The sequence below is a fragment of the Papaver somniferum genome, chromosome 5, assembly GCF_003573695.1.
Source record: "Papaver somniferum cultivar HN1 chromosome 5, ASM357369v1, whole genome shotgun sequence".
Classification (NCBI taxonomy): Eukaryota; Viridiplantae; Streptophyta; class Magnoliopsida; order Ranunculales; family Papaveraceae; genus Papaver; species Papaver somniferum.
In genome coordinates this window covers 189,231,779-189,251,563 of record NC_039362.1, presented here as the reverse complement: position 1 = coordinate 189,251,563, position 19,785 = coordinate 189,231,779, and positions in this window count along the sequence as shown.

Here is a 19,785-nt window from a genome sequence, read left to right as displayed (position 1 = left end):
AATTACAAGAGAACCCGTAATTAATCTAATTGGAATACACAACCAAACTAATTACAAAAGTAATCAATTTAATTGTCATTTTGCTCGACATAAGAAAACTTACGGAGCAATAACTAAATAACCAAGCAAGATGATTAATTTAGTTCAATATGCTCGACATAACATATCTCACGGAACAACAACTAAGCTAAGAAAATCAACTTGGTTATATAATGCTCAACATAAGATACATTATGGGGCCTCACAATAATACATAAAATATGGATCAGGGATGATCAATACTGCGGAACACACAAGGATTCATTCTATCTTCCCATCACTATTTTCATAACGATATTAATAGACATAATCCTTGAAAACAAAAGATTTTTAACCTATCTTCCATCAAATATTTGACAATATAGGCTTAACTTTTGTATTTGTCAAAAGTCAATTCATTCTTTTACCAGTACGTGAATACCGATCACGAACGACTTTACTTTTGACAAAGTATTGGACAAACATAGTTCACGGACGTAAACACCAATATCCCATAACAAATTGCAATATATCAAATCATAAAGATTAATACTGCAAAAACATCATCCTCCAAATATTTTTAGAATTTAGACCAATAAACCTAAAAAAGAACAAGAAGATGAAAAATAATAGTTATGTGTAATCACAATCATTGCTATTCAAAGAACTAGTTGTTCTTCCAACTAAACCAAAAAGAAGACTTACTAGGCAACTAATAAAACTCAGTTTTCCTTGATGATTTCATACCTCTGGAATTATCCATCAAAATGGAAGTCACTGATATCCTTGATTTTGTTGACCATAGAGACACCACGTTCATGAGTCAGAATGTTAGTTTTTCGATCAACAATGCGAACAAAGTGTCGAGCCTTAGCGCAGTCAAGAATAACTTTCTTCTGATTCCTAATCAAGATGTTCTGAGTACCAAGGATTTTTCCTGTCCATCAATAAACTGGTTTATCTGCAGTTGAAGGTTAACAAGTTCGTTCTTTACTTCATTCTGAACGAGAATTAAATCCTTGACAGATTCTCCAATACAAGAGTTATACTCTTTCCTTTCCAGCATCTTCTTCAGAATAAACTCTTGAGCATGATCACTTCCTTTGAGATCATCCTCTATAGTAGGGTTAACTTCTTCCTTGGGAACAATTTCCATCGAGTTCCTTTCTGAAGATTAATGAACGCATATATGAGATATATATATATGTTCAAGTGTATACCCTAGATAGAAACCGTAGAGTTACTTGAGGAGATATGGACGTTCGTGGACTAAGCCATACGCAAAAAACTGGACCCAACCGGGCAAACTGCATACTGTGTTGCTTTCAAAATTTCTCCATCCCTAAAAATAAAGGTCATAGTGATGAAAGAAAGAAATACTAAATACACACATCATAAGATATCAAACATATAAACTGATGAAAATCAGCTAATCACTTGAGCATCCCTCAAACATCATCCTTGTATCTCTCAAGTTAGATACAAGAACAGAACTTTATGCTACTAAGTAGCAGAGGGAGACATAGTCTCACCATAGTTTTTGAGAGAGTAGTTGTGATTTCCACCAGGATATCTGACCTCACTATTTCTTTTTTTTCCTTGGCAGTTTCCAAATATAGGAAAATTTCTCACAGCCCTTCCCGAAGGTTCAACAAAAGAGGCTTTCTGATTACTGAGTCTATGACCTCTAGAGACCGGTTCAAGAGGATTTTGCGAAATGGATCTCCATACTCTAGACTTAGATTTACCAGAATTGTTCTTATAAGCACAAAACATGCTTTCATTAGCACCACAAGAATTTATACCACTAGAATGCGCCAAAGTCTTGTAATGATTTCTAGGAAAGATATCATTTTTATAAGATGCCTGGTTTCTTGTGAGCATGAGGTTCACTGCAGTAGTCGACTGACTATTTACTCTATTGACAGTGGAAAGAAGCAAATTACGAAGTTTAAAAATTTGTTTCCTCCTGGAAAAACAACGGATAGCATAGTGATTTCCTTTACCACAAAAAGTACAGGTTCGTGGAGAAGACGCAATAGACGGCATATGTTTTAGCTTTGCAGCCCTGTGAGAAGATTGTAAATTATATAAACTTTTCTCGACACAATCTTCTTCTGGAGGATATTTCTTCATGTATTACATGTCAAGAGGAACAGTTGGGACAGAAGAATTTTTCCTTAAGACAGAGTTTTCCTTTTCCAAGGTCATACACTGTTCATGGGCTAGTAAAAGTGATGCTTCTAGATTTTCTTTTTCAACACGAAAACTGTCAAGATCAGATGAATGCGTCTTGATAAAACGTTTTTCTCTAATTCAACCTTCTTTGACAATCTTTTCAAGATCACAAATCTTTTCATGCTGTAGATTATTTTCTTGAAGAAGTTTCTCAATATGTTTAGAAAAGGACTCAATGATGTTATAGTGTACACGTTCTCGATCAGTAGACTTCCCAAATTCATCGATGAGCTGATCATGATTCTGAAGATCAATAAACTCATTAGAATGTTTTGCGATTCTGATGAGCTCCATTTCAGCTTTTTCCATTGTGTCCAATGTCTCATTGGAGGAAGAGTGATCAACACAAGATGAGACAATCTTCCTACATAGGGATTCGGAAGAATCAACTAAGGAGCAATCCTTTGAGGTATTCCAGAGACAACTGACATGGTTGAAAGCTTTAGGAGGCATCTTGGTATGCGTAAGAGATTCTGTCCTTAGACTCAGAATGCTACAAACACATACTTGTAAGGTCTTGAGCGTGTTTGCCTGCTCTGATACCAATTGAAAAAGCGGGGGTCTAACAACACCACCCAATATTTCGTTTAGCAATATGTATGGACTAACTATGAAATACTTTCTAGAGCATCAACTAGACAGTCAGACTCAATCTAGGTAAAAGTATCTCAAGGAGTTATTATCTCTCTCTTGTTTTGATTTACTCAAGCTAATAGAAATCAACGAGTCTTTAATCAAAGAAAAGGAATAACTTGGATGGTACCAAAGACCAATATCCAAGTATCAATCAATGACAATCAACAACCAAAGGTCGGATTACTCTAATTGATGATCTAACACACAACCTGTATTATTTCAATTATAAATACAAACAATATAATGCGGAAATAGAAATAACACAGACACCAGAAATTTTGTTAATGAGGAAACCACAAATGCAGAAAAACCCCGGGACCTAGTCTAGATTAAACACACACTGTATTAAGCCGCTACAGACACTAGCCTAATCCAAGCTAACTTCGGACTGGACTGTAGTTGAACCCCAATCAGTCTCCCACCGCTCCAAGGTACAGTTGTACTCCCTACGCCTCTGATCCCAGCAGGATACTGTGCACTTGATTCCTTTAGCTGATCTCACCCATAACTAAGAGTTGCTATGACCCAAAATCGCAGGCTTTGACAATAAACAAATCTGTCTCACACAGACAAGTCTATCAAAGGATCAATCTGTCTCCCACAGATAAATCCTAAAGGTTTTGTTACGTTTTTTGATAATAATCAAGGTGAACAGGAACCACTTGATAATCGGTCTTATATTACCGAAGAACAGACTAGAGTTATCAACCACCTCGCAACAATCTTAATCGTATGGCAGCGAAACAAGATGTTGCGGAATCAAAAAAAATGAGACGAAGATATTTGTGACTACGTTTTATATCTTGCCTATCGGAGATATCAATCTCAAGAAAATCAATCTGATTGTACTCGTACGATAGAAGATGCAAGATCAGATCACACAACTACGATAAAAGTAGTATCGGTCTGGCTTCACAATCCTAATGAAGTCTTTAAGTCGTTAACCTGGTTTTAGAAGAAGAAAACCAAAGGTTAAAGGAGAAACGACTCTAGCACACAAACTAGTATCACATTAAGCTGTGGGTATTAGTTTTGCACAATACTAGATGTCTCCTTTATATAGTCTTTCAAATCAGGGTTTGCAATTAAGTTACCTTGGTAACAAAGAAATCAATATCCACCGTTAGATGAAAACCTGATTTAGGTTGAAGCTAATATTTCTCAACTGTTAGATCGAAAATTTATCTTGTTACACACACTTGACAATGCACGCTTCTAGGTTTGTTAACCGTACCCAAACGTATGCACTTTGTTGGTTCAACAATAGTTACCCAAAAGGTTAGCCATATGAGCATTTCATATCAACCATGTTTTTCTTCACCATTACTAGTTCAAATGACTTCAAGATGTACTAGTTATAGAGTTGTTCAAGTGCAAGGAAATTTCATGTACTACACAAGACACAATTGAAGTAAAGATGATTTGATTCACTTGAATCGGTTCATGAACTTTTATAGCCGTCATTTGCAAACTGCATTCCTTAGTCTTTTTAAGTTTAAGTTCAGAAATCATCTTCAGATATATAACCTTCTCAAGTTTGCAGACTAGGTTCGTGGACTTAAGTTACCGGGCAGAGTTTACAAACTCCAGCTGATATTCTCGGGTATGAGAACTTCGCCGGTTCGCGGACTTAGCTTCACGCAAGTAGTTTGTCAACTCCAGCAGAAATTCTCGGGTTTGAGAACTTCGATAGTTCGCGGACTGAGTTCGCAGACTTGGATCACGCTATTTTTCCGGTTCTCTTGATCAACAAAGTTCGCAAACTTTGGTTCAAGGAATAGGACTTATACATAAATGTGTTTCCACAACAATGCTTATGTCCACCATTGGTTATGTAATCTAAATTCTCATTTCAGTCATTGAAACATTCTTAGAGGACGTTATATAGTTGTTACACCATTTCTCGTCAAAGCAATTTTGAAGATGATTGATTCATATCATGACTTTCGTCACTAGGTAAAGATAAACTTGATCGAAGCGAAAAGATTACCAACACATATTTCGAGATATAGATAAGCGAGGTATACTCGGCTCAAAATACAAAATGTGTATAATCAAAGTCTATATATATAGCATACGACTTCTTGTCTCAAAGAGTCGGAGATATAGTAGATAAAATTTTGAGTGATAGATAAGTTCAAGTCTTCACATACCTTTTTGGCAAGAAGTTCCACCGATTCCTTGAGTAGTTCTTCTATTTGTATGATGAATCGACATGAAGTCCTTGAGCTCAATTACACTTTCTATCCTAGTCCGAGACTTAGCTATAATAGACTAGAAATCAAGACTTATAGTTTTGATCACTAACATTGACAAACATGCTTGAGATAGCAACGCATGCAAGTTCGACCGAGCAATGCTCTAACATATTCGATCATCGTAGTCACATTATATTATAATGAATTAGTTAAATTACTAGTGTGTATTTCTTAAGTTAGTGGAAGGAAAAACCACTATCAGTTAGACATCGAGTCTTCTCATGCGCGATTTAATAAGTGGTGCGTCTTTATTACGTAACAAAAAGGAGTTTTATCTCAAGTACTTTAGAGTGTATGAAACAGTTCAGGAGGGATGATATACTTTTCAATTCATCTAGATATATCTCAAGTGCTTTAGAGAATTTTCGTCTCGTGATAATGATGTACTTTTCATTAGTGTAGAAAATGGGTCTAGTTAAACTGAAGTCAATCGGCTACGAAAGTTCTTCTTGCCAATAAAGTTGACTTCTAAAGTATGATCTTCCTATGGAAATCGGTTGCTACTATGGTACCTGCATTACATTTCTTGTACTAATAATAGTAACGAGATTCATTCCCAAACCTTTACTTTTCGATGCGAGCTAGAATTACGTCATAGTTTGATCCCATATTCGGTTGATACATGTACTTTGGTGTCATCACTACCAAGGAAAAAAGTATATCTTTGTCTCATGAAATATATATGTCCCTTTTACATGCTTCACATGATTCCGTACTCCTAACCCTCATTCCTTCAGGGTTTTCTCATTTTCAATTTTGCTACAATTAGCTTAATTAGTTTGAGAATTTTTTTTTATCTCAACAGGTCAAGAGAATCCCACTTTGCATGTCAACCACTTACTTTATGTTGAATAACTTACTAAAGATAGTGAATTTCTTGTTGGAATACTTCAAGATATATTGGTTTGTTAGTATCATGAATGAAGTAGAAAAATAAAAATAAAAATTCTTACTCATATGACCTTTTGTGAGTTTTTCCACAAAGTTGGGATGCATGTGCTTAGAAACATAAGGACATATATAGCTCTACCTTTTAGACGGTGCGCTGTCATTGACACAAGGTTTTATGAAGAAATATATTCCCTTTGCACAAAGAAATGGTTTCCACATCAAAAACAAAATAATGGTGCTCAAGTACTTCTGAGTCCAAAATGTCATTTTTGAGTCGAGTTGGGTCCGACTGTAAAATACCTTAATAAAATGCATTACAATAAATAATTCAAGTATAATAGTCCAAAAACCAAATTTCTTTATGGTTGAATTGAATCTGTGGAAGCCAAATTTCTTGATGGCTTTAAAGGTGAACCAGCCAATTAAAATCCAATCGGTTGTCATACTTAGTCAATTGCCAATAACAACATCATATTCACATCCCATTATACTGATGCAGACGTTACATAAATTTACAAATGGGAATTACGGAACATAAAAGCGAAAGAAGAAAAAAAGTACAAAATTATACCACATAGCATCAAATTCTAATATAGCATACTTAGTAATCATAGATCAAGAATCCATTCATTTAATTCAATTAATCAAAAAATAAAACGACCAAATACTAAAAACAAAAAACGAATTTTCCCCAAAAAGATGCATACACACATAACACTAAAACAATAGACTTTTTTTTAAAAAAAACAATTATTTATTTTTGAATATCTTATATATAAAAATAAAATAAAATAAATAAATAAATATAAGGAACTATTCATCATAGAAAAGATGACTTGCAAACAACATAGAATCTTAGAGTACTATATGTCACTATATCTTATGATTCATAAAAAAATATGCACCACTTAAGGTTAATTAACATGACGAGGAATCTATAGGAGAAACAAAAAAGTGTTGCTATAATTAGGTCCTAACTGTATGGTACTATTCCCAATAAATTAAACCAAATCAACCTATAAAAATAGTTCAAGCAAATCATGGTATTTATACATTCACAGTCTCATACCACACGACATCATACATCATGGATGGCAATCAAGTAAAAGCACAACATGATGATTTTATAGATAGTTTTTTTAAAAAAATATGAGCATCATGTACAACATATACATCAAATAGTCATGGCCGACAAACCAATCATTTAATTGAAAGAAAAGTGAAAAAAAATCAGACTTATGCAAACCAAGATTCATTAACATTAAACGGCGAAAAAAACTCAACAAACCCATTCGCCCGATTCAAAGAGATAAAAAAAAATTGTGTCGATATATACCTTACTTTCCCAAGGAATAGTAGGAAGAATCAGAACATAATCCAACTTTAGCTCGGCGGTACGTAGCTTCGTGTTTGATAACGTTTTGGAGTAATAATTAGGGAAAAGTAAAATAGGCAGAGAAAGAGAAGGATTTCTATTGATTAGGGATCAACATATTACATAGCCATAGTATCCTTTATACACATGTAAAGGGAAACCCTAGGCATCCAGTTGAGTCGCACATCTATGGGCCCTAGGCCCTACAACAAACGCATAATTCTACCCTCAAAATAAAAATTCTAGTCGACATGCAACAATTATATTAAAAAGTATTACGATGATTAGATAGCAACAAGGATTGACAATGAAAAAGGTACGATAAAAAGGATCACGATAAGAGTATGGATAAGACCATGATGATCAGTCGGACTTAGCACAGACATCTCGGCGATAAGGACAAAGTTCACATGAAAAGCATGATATCAACGCGATTATATCGTTGGCCTGGGATTATGAGACAAGGAGACAACAAAACAAGGGTTTAACGAGTTTGTAGGGGAAGAAATTACTTTATTAGCTGTCATCCAATATGTAAAAAACCTATATAAAGGGGAAGAGAACAATGTAGAGGGTATTGAGGTTTTCTCTAGACTAAGTGATATTAAGGTTAGAAAAGTTGTAAGAGTGAATTAAGGCTCGTATTCTTTGAGAAATATATCCATCTATGTGTATAAACCTTATGAAAGAAATAACAAAATGGCTTGAATCTTATCCTTCTTATTAGTTTTTAGTAAGTTTGAGTGTGAATATTTATTTGGGTGTAGTTGTAGGATTTTCTGCGGCTACACTTATGCGCATGAACAGAAATTGAACATGAAGTTGTATCTGACAAATAATTATACTTTAGCGCCCTTAAATCATCTTTGATTTAGCAACACCATGGCTAATCATTTCACACTCTTTTTCGTCACTAAACTGTAGATATAGCCATAGCCATGTTCTCAAATTCATAGGGGCACAATTTTTAAAATGTATTAAGATAATTTCCAGATCTTCTTTATTTCTGAAAAACAAATATATTCATACTTTTTTGGCGCCAAGGAAAAACCTGAAGAACCCCAGCCATAAATTTCTTTTGTTGCCAAGTCCGAGCCAGCTATATATGATCCAGGGTGTGAACGTTAGCAGGATGTAATACCACTGGAAGAAGTTGCACTAAGGGAATGAAGACTCTGTTTGTAACCAATGATACAATGATTTAAAAAGATTGGCGTATCATACTCCCTTCATTTCTAAAAGATATGCACGTTAGGTTTTGCAAAAAGATTAAGAAAACTAATTATTATAGCCACTTTTTTATATTTTTATCTAATTTGTCCTTGGGAACATTTCATTTGATACGAGAGAAAAAAGAAGAAGAGAAGTGACCTGATCCTGTTTTTATGTTAAAAGAGAAAAAAAAAAGATAAACGGAAACGATACACAACACGAGGGTTGTACAGAGTGAGAGAGTGGGGTGGGGCCCCTCCCAATCCGGTGGTTTTGCAGGAGGGTGGGTTTAGTGTGGGTGCCACCCACTCTCCCATTCGGTATAACCCGCGGGATATAAATCATTTCCGGACAAATAAATAGTCTCCTTTTGTGTTAAGAGATAAAAATGAGAGAGATAAGTGGTCCCTTCACGAATAAATTAGTACATTCATAACATTTTCATTTTTGGAAACGGAGGAAGTATATTCTTGAGAGCCTTACAAGTGATCTAGTTTTTTTTTTGAGAGCCTTATCTACTTTTACTTGGCAGAGTCAAGTTTCTAAACACCTAGTCAGCATTTGGGCTAGAGGATTATTTCATTCTAACACAAATTGCTTTCCTACTGTATTACTGTAGTTTGCGGGTCTAGACTCTAGATAAGACTATTCGCTCGATCTACATTTTTGAATATGGAACTAGATATTTCCATAGTCCAGCAAATGTGAGAAGAAGGAAAAATACTGTGCACAAGCTGGTGATTGATGGGCAAGACAACTTTTGTCAGCAAGATATTAGAAAGGAATTCATTGAGTACTTTACCAAGATAGTTCAAGATGAACACCCGGTAAGGCCTCAACTGGAAAGCAGTCAATTCACAAAAATAACCTCAGAAGATGAACTATGGATTGAAAGACTAATTGAAGAAGATGAAGTAAAGAAACAATTCTGAATTTTAAGAACAATAAATCTCCAGGTCCAGATGGGTACTCAATAGAGTTCTTCAAAGCAGCTTGGGAAATAATAAAAACAGACCTAAAGACAGCTGTGCAGGAATTCTACTTTGAGAAAAAAATGACTTGGAGAACTAACTGCTCCTTCGTCACTCTAATTCCAAAAAAAGAAGAATCAAATTCCCCAAAAGACTTCAGACCAATTAGTCTGGTAGGGAGTTTGTATAAGACCGTCTCAAAGATCTTAGCTGAAAGATTCAAAACTGTTTTGCCAAAGTTAATCTCAGACAATCAAGGTGCATTCATAAAGGACAAGCAAATCTTATATGGGATTTTGATAGCAGGGGAACTAATTGATTCAAGACTAAAAATAAAGATACCAGGGTTGTTGTGCAAGATGGATATACAAAAGTCTTTTGACAACATCAGTTGGCACACAGTGGATCATGCACTTGAAGCATCTGGGTTTGGACTGAAATGGAGAAGATGGATTTGGTGGTGTATCACTATATCTCAACGGTCATTGATTATAAATAGTACATCAACTGAGAGATTCATTCCACAGAAAGGATTGAGACAAGGGGATCCCTTGTCTCTTTTTTTATTCATTCTGGTAGCTGAGATATTCACAAAATTAGTGAAGAAAGCAATGTAAATAAATATGTTCAGAGGATTCAACATCAATAATCAAGAAATGATAACACACCTTCAATTTGCTGATGATACATTAGTTTTCATTGATGCCAGGGAAGAGGAAGTTGAAAACTTGTTGTTAATACTTCAAATTTATGAAGCAATTACTGGTTTGCCAGTCAACCTGCAAAAGAGTTCGGTGGTGAGTATTGGAGCTGATAACAAGGTTAAATATTGTGCAGAGATTCTAAGTTGCTCAATTTAGAAGTTGCATCTCAAATACCTAAGAATGCCAATAGGTGCTACATGTAACACACAAATAATTTGGGATGTTATTATAGAGAAGGTCTAGAAAAGACTGGCACCTCGGAGGAGAAAGTTCTTCAATAAAGAAGGCAAATTAGTTTTAATCAAAAGTACTCTTGCTGCCATGCCTATCTATTTCATGTCCATCATTCCTATACATGTGAGTGTTGAAAGGAAGTTCACTCAAATCATGAGGAACTTCTTATGGGGGTCTTCAGCTGAAAAAAAAAAGGATTTACTGGATATGATGAAATAAAGTATGTCTATAAAAGAAACTTGGAGGATTGGAAGTTAGAAATCTCAGATTAACTAACAAATCCCTTATTGCTAAATGGTCCTGGAGATACAAAAAAGAGAAAAAAACATTATAGAGAAAAGTAGTAAAGGAGAAGGTAAAATGATAGACACATTTTTGTGTCTACGTTGTCCTTAATTTCATGTATTGTTGGTACTCGACTTTTTGTACTTATTTTGGTATTTTATGTGTTTTTAGGTATTTTTGGAAATAAACATTCTTGGAAAAATCGGCTCGAAAAGTCGTCTAAAGCACTGGAAGGAACGTGTTATTCAGACTCTCACTTGTGGATAAGGGGCACCCAAATGATAAGGGGTACCCAAAGGATATTTGCACCCAAACAGCTGATCAGAGAGACCCCTCATGGAATCTGCTATTCGCACCCCAGGACCAGATAAGGGGCACCCATCTTCTTCTTCACGGGAAAGATATTTGGCGGGAAAAGAAATCTCAACTGTGTAAGATTCTGGTCATGATATTATGGGGATATTTGTGTCTTTAAGACATGATTATCTTCTTACCATGATAGTAAGATTTTGTACGTGTCTTGAATGGAAGGAAATCGTATACTTTTGGATATTTTCGAAAACAGGGAAGGAATTATTCACGGAATTAATTGAAGATATTCTCTTCATTATTTGGCTCAATTAAATGAGAAGATTTGGATATACCATACAACTCAAAAGACATGTGAAAATGGAGAGGAAATATTCCCGTGAAATACTTTCATTAACTGCGAAGATCTTTTGGAGTAATTGAGATGATTGTCGACCTAAGATTGGATTCACAGTATAAATAAGAGTGTCTTGGGTATCAGTGAGGGGATGGAGATTTTGGGGATCGTTTAGAGCAAACCCGGTTTAACCATTCATCACTTGTAAACACTTTTGAGCAATGAAAAATTATTCTGAGTGTGTTTCCAATATGCGGAGCTAAACCCAATCCTTGGGGCTATGGAGGAAGCCGTTGTTTCGGTAAAAGTGATATATTTTTATTAATTAATTACAACAACTCTATTATTATTTTTGCATTGAACTAAAAATTGTTTATATGATTTTGATTAGTTAGGTGTATTTTCTCTTGATAGAATATGCTTGTTTTAGGCTTTTGATATTCTATTCTTGGATTAACATCTATTCTTTTGGAAATCTACATGTCTAGGCAATACCATTAGAATCAACTTGAATGTTGAGTTGCATAATTATTGTTTTATTAAATCATTAATATCAACCAATGTTGGAATCCTATCCCCATTCTCTCCATAATTTTCACAACATCTTTTTAATTTAGTTCGCTATTTTTATTTATTAAAAAAAAATCTAAAAATCCGCTTTCACAAGTCTTTAACGAATCATACTACTACAACAACTTTGAAAACACATCAAATTTTTGGCGCCGACGACGCGGACTTGTCTTTAGGCTAGAGTTTTTAGATTTTTTTTTTTAGGTTTTTTTTTATTTGTTCTTCTTTACGTTTTTAGGTTTTTGTCTTTTTCTTTCAGATTTTGGAATTTGGAGCGAAAGAAAATTTTGCCAAAGCTTTTGGTGAATACTTAAAGACTGGAGTAAAGGCAAAGAAAAGCGAAAGAAGAAGATTTTTTTTTATATAAAAAAGAGAGAAAAAAAAGAGAGACATTTTTATTTTTGTAGATTTATTTTTTTAGACTTTCTTTTTCTTTTGCACTTTATATTTTGGACTTTGGACTTTAAATTTTGGGACATTATTTTTAAACCCTACGGAAGGGTAGTTTAAATATAAACTGTTTGCAGAGAAGGACGGTGATTACGATATCACCTCGGCCCCTCGGGTTCGTACATGACATAGGAGTCGTGGCCCGAGTCGACTACAAAGGTTCATCCCCCGTCTGGTACGGGAGGTAAGTTTGTCGAAACACTCGCGAATCCCCTGTCAGCGAGTTACTGTCTTCCTTCGTATGCATATATGTTGAGGACTTGAAAACGGCTGCTTTAATTTCCTAGTAAAGGGCAAGGACTGGCCATACAAGATAAGGGTTCGGATTTCATCACCGTTCTCTTCTTGCCCGCCTTAGGAAAACGACACCAAACGCGAACCTAAGCCTAAAATTTTGACTAGAACGAGACCGATAGGGTAACGAGCTTAACAGGAAAGTCATTCGAAAAATATTGGTTACTCTTTTAAGCATACTTCGAAGTTCTTGACGGTTTCTGTAAGTTGAATGCGTGACTGCGCCGCCTTGTAATACCGGTGAGGCCTTGGGTATCAAAGCTCCACCGAGCTTCCCTCGCCTCTATTCAACTTACTTTAACTCGGATTGATTCCAGAGGGGTTTGCTTAAATTGTAACGAATTCCCGTTCGAAGGATTAGAAGCTGGTCTAGAAACAATCTAAGTGGAGCCATCATGCTTTTTGTTTGCTAGAAATCAGTAGGTTTGCTGTGGTGGAGTCAGCCTTGTTTGTGTTTGCATAGAACATCCCTTCCTTTTTAGGGCTTTTCTTTTTGATTTTGTTTTTCTAGTGTATGCCCGAAGTTTTAAAACGGGCTTGGAAAAGAAACACTCTAGGTCGTTTGATTAGTGAAAAACCTAGTAGTTCTTCTTGTGAAGACGGGGAGCTCGAAGACTCTTCTTTTGAAAGTCCCGTTTTTGGAAACCTCAGTTTTGAGAATCTGTCTCTTTGTGAGGAAAGTACCCCTAGTACTCCTAGTCCTTTGGAAGTGCCAGAAATGGCAACTTTGAAAACTTTGTTAAACCTAACTAGGACCTCTCGTCCGTCTTGTATCAAGTTAGCTGAAACCGTGGAAAATTATGAACTGAAACCTGGGACTTTACAGATGCTCCCAATGTTTTTAGGGAAGGATAATGGGAACCCCTATTTTCATGTTAGGGAATTTGAGGAAGTTTGTAGTACTCTGAAAATTAAAAACCTAAGTGATGATGCGTTGAAACTTAGGTTATTCCCCTTTTCCTTAAAAGATAAAGACAAATATTAGCTGTATAGTTTGGACTCTGAGTCAATTGAAACCTATGACCAACTTACTTCTGCCTTTATACATAAGTTTTTCCCAAGACATAAAACATCGTCTATTAGGACACAAATATGTACTTTTTCCCAACAAGAGGGAGAATCTTTATATAGGTACTTAGAAAGGTTCAATGACTTGATATCTCAATGTCCTCATCATGGTTTGGAGAAGGTTAGGTTAGTTCAGATCCTCTACGAGGGTTTATATTATTCAATAACAACCATGGTTGAGTCCTTATGCACAGGTGGGTTTGAGAATAAAACTGTTGATGAAGTGATGACATTTTTGAATGAAATCGCCGATAAGACCCAACAATGGGAAAATAGTAGGGAACCCCAGAAAACAATTCTTCTAAGTAGAGGAAATGTTAATAGGATAGAAGGATCTTATGAGTCGGATGCCAAAATAACAGTTATAGCCAAAAGGTTAGAAGCCTTAGAATTAGGTCATTCTAGTGGTAGTAGTGGAAGAAATGAGCCTTTTTGGGAAGGCCATGCTGTTGAAGAGCAAACCAATGCTCTTTATAACAACACTAGATTTGATAACCAACAGAAGTTTGACCCATATTCAGAAACCTATAACCCTGGCTGGAGAAACCATCCAAACCTTTCTTGGTCCAAGGGCCAGAATCAAGGTCAGTCTAGTAATACTCTGGTTCCCCCAGGTTTTGGCTATACTAAGAATCCTTTAGCCCCGGCACAGTTTCAGAACCCTTCGGATAAGAAGATTATGAGTTTAGAAGAGTCTCTTGCTTTGTTAACTCGTAACACTGTGCAGTTTCAGCAATCTGTTGCTCAAGGTTTAGAAGAAAATAATAGAATAGGTCAGGCTAACTCTCAGGCTATTTCCGAGTTGAAAACCCAGGTTAGTCAGATAAATGAGACATTGAGAGAAAGGAAAGTTTCCTAGTCAACCACAACCCAACCCTAGGAGAGTCCATCAAATATCTTTAGCTGGTGAGAAATCATCAAACCATGTGAACTCGATAACAACCCTTAGGAGTGGTAAAACGGTAGACAATAAGGTAGCCATGCCTAGTGGACATACTGTAGTTCCATCTTCTACTTCCCAGGAGGAGCCCGTAGACGAGGAAACTGAAACAGTCTCTAAGGATTTCCAAGAAATTCCTGATAGGTCTACCTTTGTGCCTAGAGCCCCATATCCACATTTGTTAGCCCCAACAAAGAAAGAGTCGACTTTCAACGAGATAATGGAAACATTTAAGCAGGTGAACATCAACATTCCGCTATTAGAAGCAATTAGGCAGATGCCTTCTTATGCCAAGTTCCTTAAAGATCTTTGTACACGAAAGCATAAGCTTAATGTCCATAAGAAAGCTTTTTTAGTTGGTCAGGTAAGTTCCATTCTTCTGAACCAAACACCCCCTATGTATAAGGATCCTGGATGTCTCACCATATATTGTGCGATTAGTAATCACATGGTCGATAAAGCTTTACTTGACTTAGGATCTAGTGTTAACTTACTCCCGTATCATGTATACACCCAGCTAGGTCTTGGTAAGTTGAAACCGACTAAAATGACACTACAATTAGCTGATAGGTCTATCAAAGTCCCTCGTAGTGTCATAGAGGATGTTCTGATTGAGGTTGATAAGTTTATTTATCCTGTGGATTTCGTTGTTCTAGACACCCAGCCTGTTCAGGACCCAAGTCGTCAAATCCCAGTGATTTTAGGTCGCCCATTTTTAGCCACAACTAACGATGTCATCAACTGTAGGACTAGGCTTATGAACATATCCTTTGGTAATATGACCACTGAACTAAATGTCGTTAATATTACTAGACAACCTTCTGAGAATGATGATTTAGAAAAAGTGAATATGATTAGCACTTTAGTTCAGGATTTGGTTCAGGATAATTGGCTTGACACTTTACTGGTAGATTCTTTAGATGATTTTGAGGAAACCATTCTCTTAGATCAGATATATGATCAATATTTAGAAGAATCTCTTGAGTATTTTAAAGATTCTATGGACCCAGAAAATCAGGCAATAGTTTTAGCTTTTTCTGAGAATAATAATGACCCTAAGTTTGGGGGTAGAGAACTAGAAGAATCTCTTGAGTATTTTAAGGACTCTGAAGATACGGAAATTCAAGAAATAGTTAGAGGTTTGTCTGTGAACCTTAAGTTCGGGAGTAGTGATGGTTCTTGTGATTGTATCGTATCCCTAATTAGAGTCCCTAACTGGGACTCGAGCCTTGTACATCTGAGATATTACTTGAGTCTTTTCAGACTCCGCAACCCGATCCTCCTGATACTGTCCAGGAGGTAACCCAGGTATTAGAGACCCTTTTTTAGGATGAATCTATTTATCGAGACACACATATGAAGTTCAATTACGCGCCGCAGATAAACCCAGTTGTCTTGACAGAAACCTTAGATGAGGACGTGCACCTTCTTTTCATTTTTCTGAATCAGTGCAGTTGTCTCATACTGGTGTCAACTCTATTTGGTCTTATGGACCCACAATTGTTTCGACTATTGATATATGACTTTGGAAGGTGACAATCCTTTTTGAGGTATTTGATGTCTAGCTAAAGACTTTAAATTGAACATTTCCTGGGAGGTACTCATGCTTACGGTAATATCCTTCCTTATTTATTTTTCCATCCATTAAGTGGTAACAGTTTCTTATTGTTCATGCTTTTAATTTCATCTTTAGAACATTGAGGACAATGTTATATTTAAGTTTGGGGGTGGGGAAGAAACTTTTTGTTAGCTCTTAGCTACAACAAATAAACTCCAGAGCCTAGAAATTTATGCTTATTAAGGTCGGCACTAACCAATCTAAGTGGATGGGAACATCTTGGTTGTAGGAGTTGAGGAACCAATCTGATTAGATGGAAACGTCTAAAGAGTATATTCATAAAATCACAGAGCTCAGGTGTTAGAATTAAAAAAACATGGTAGTTTCGCCATATCTCGTTGAATCCTAATCCTTTTGTTTTTATTTTTTAAGTGATTTGGTGGGGCACACGATTCAAGTTGTTACCTTTGCTAGGGTGGAATAGATTGATTGAGATACCAACAAAAAAAAAATTAAAAAAAAATAAAAAAATAAAAAAAATAAATATATAAAAAAAAGAGAGAGACCAGACCATTAGACCAACCGGAATAAATTCAATAAAGTCGACCACTGGTGCCCTTGTATATGCCAGTTTTGTTGACCTAGAGTTAGGTTTGTCGACCACTGGTCCCCTTGTATATGTCAGATGTGTCGATATTAGTCAGACTGGTATCTCAGTCCATTAGGATAGGTTCACCTTGGCAGAAGCCTTCAGACAGATATGGGAAACACCGTTCACTTTTAACCATCTCTTTATCCATCTTCTTAATCTTTCCATGTGATTGGTTGACTCCAGTTATGATGTACAGGAACTATCTGAGTAGAGCTCTGTCACTTATATATGAATTTTAGTATGCTGAGTGCAAACTCGTGTACAACAATTGAAATTTCGCATCAGGGTACTTCCTCTATAGTCAATGATTGTATGCCAACCAAGGAGATTCTTTAGTGCCTTCCAAGGTTCTGCGTATATAGCTAGGGTCTGGAGTAAAGGTTTTGTGAGTACACCTCTGGTAAACCCTCCGGAGACAACACTCCGCCACTAAGGCCACCTAGCGGTTTAACGGCTTGCTGCACGTGCTAAGTGTAGTCATTTTTATTTTCTAGATTTGCTTTAAGACTAGCAAATATTAAGTTTGAGGGTATTTGATAGACACATTTTTGTGTCTACGTTGTCCTTAATTTCATGTATTGTTGGTACTCGATTTTTTGTACTTATTATGGTATTTTATGTGTTTTTAGGTGTTTTTGGAAATAAACATTCTTGGAAAAATCGGCTCGAAAAGTCGTCTAAAGCACCGGAAGGAACGTGTTATTCAGACTCTCACTTGTGGATAAGGGGCGCACAAATGATAAGGGGTACCCAAAGGATATTTGCACCCAAGCAGCTGATCAGAGACACCCCTCATGGAATCTGCTGTTCGCACCCCAGGACCGGATAAGGGGCACTTATCTTCTTCTTCATGGGAAAGATATTTGGTGGGAAAAGAAATCTCAACTTTGTGAGATTCTGGTCATGATATTATGGGGATATTTGTGTCTTTAATACATGATTATCTTCTTACCATGATAGTAAGATTTTGTATGCGTCTTGAATGGAAGGAAATTGTATACTTTTGGATATTTTCGAAAACAGGGAAGGAATTATTCACAGAATTAATTGAAGATATTCTCTTCATTATTTGGCTAAATTAAATGAGAAGATTTGCATATACCATACAACTCAGAAGACGTGTGAAAATGGAGAGGAAATATTCCCGTGAAATACTTTCATTAACTGCAAAGATATTTTGGAGTAATTGAGATGATTGTCGACCTAAGATTGGATTCACAGTATAAATAAGAGTGTCTTGGGTATCACTGATGGGATGGAGAGTTTGGGGATCGTTTAGAGCAAACCCGGTTTAATCATTATTTTCTCCCATTTCGTCACTTGTAAACACTTTTGAGCAATGAAAAATTATTCTGAGTGTGTTTCCAATATGCGGAGCTAAACCCAATCCTTGGGGCTATGGAGGAAGCCGTTGTTTCGGTAAAAGTGATATATTTTCATTAATTAATTACAACAACTCTATTATGATTTTTGCATTGAATTGAAAATTATTTATATGATTTTGATTAGTTAGGTGTATTTTCTCTTGATAGAATATGCTTGCTTTAGGGTTTTGATATTCTATGCTTGGATTAACATCTATTCTTTTGGAAATCTACATGTCTAGGCAATACTATTAGAATCAATTTGAATGTTGAGTTGCATAATTATTGTTTTATTAAATCACTAATATCAACCAATGGTGGAATCCTAGCCCCATTCTCTTTATAATTTTCACAACATCTTTTTAATTTAGTTTTCTATTTTTATTTATTAAAACAAAATCTAAAAATCCGCTTTCACAAGTCTTGAACGAATAATACTACTACAACAACTTTGAAAATACATCATAAAACGGGAAGAAAATGATTTGTGGGCTAATACTCTAAAAACACCTCATGGCAGAGGTTTCTGGAAAGGCATACAACAATCAAGATAAATAGTGGAGCAGCATTCAACTCTCATAATCAATAATGGAGCTTCAATCAGATTTTGGCAGGACATATGGAGAGGTACAAATAATCTGAAGACCCTATTCCCTGCTGCATACAAAAAAGCATCACACGAAGATGGCTATATACAACAAATGATTCCGAATAGGAGATGGAATGTGCAGTTCAACCGAAATGCAAATATTGAGGATATGCAGGATATTATGAATCTTATTATGCACATTGGAGCCCTTTCACTCTTAAATAACAACCCAGATGAACTGTCTTGCAAGTTTCGAGAAAATTTCTCAGCCAAAGCCTGCTATGAAGCTCTAAGCTCACAAAATTCAGCCTCACAATTGATCCAGGTATCACAAATTTCATATAAAAATATCTGGACAAAGTTTGTGCCTCCCAAAGTACAATTATGTAAGGAAACGATGGGTTTCCTAAATTGGGTCAACTTCCATATATAATATGGGTTGCCTAATGGACCATGGTTTCCTAGTAACCAAGGAGGCTAATACTTGGGAACCAAGTTTGTGACTCCTATATAAGGAGCTCTAGGATAAGTGTTTTAGTCATGCAATCCTCAATGTAAATCTCGTAGAGATGTGAGAGATTCATCCCACCTATTGAGGTGGTTATGTGAGAGACCTAATGGTGGAAGGAGTACATCATTATGGTTCTTATGGGATACTTATCGATGTTGGAAGATATGTCATTATGGAGTATTCATGTGGAGATGTTGGTAATACATCTTGTTAAGGAGAAGATCATCTTGGTGGTGTTGGATTAGATTATTGGTGTTGAGTTAAAGGCGTCATGATAATCTATATCAGGGTGTGCAGAGAAGATCGTCTCGTTGTGGTAGA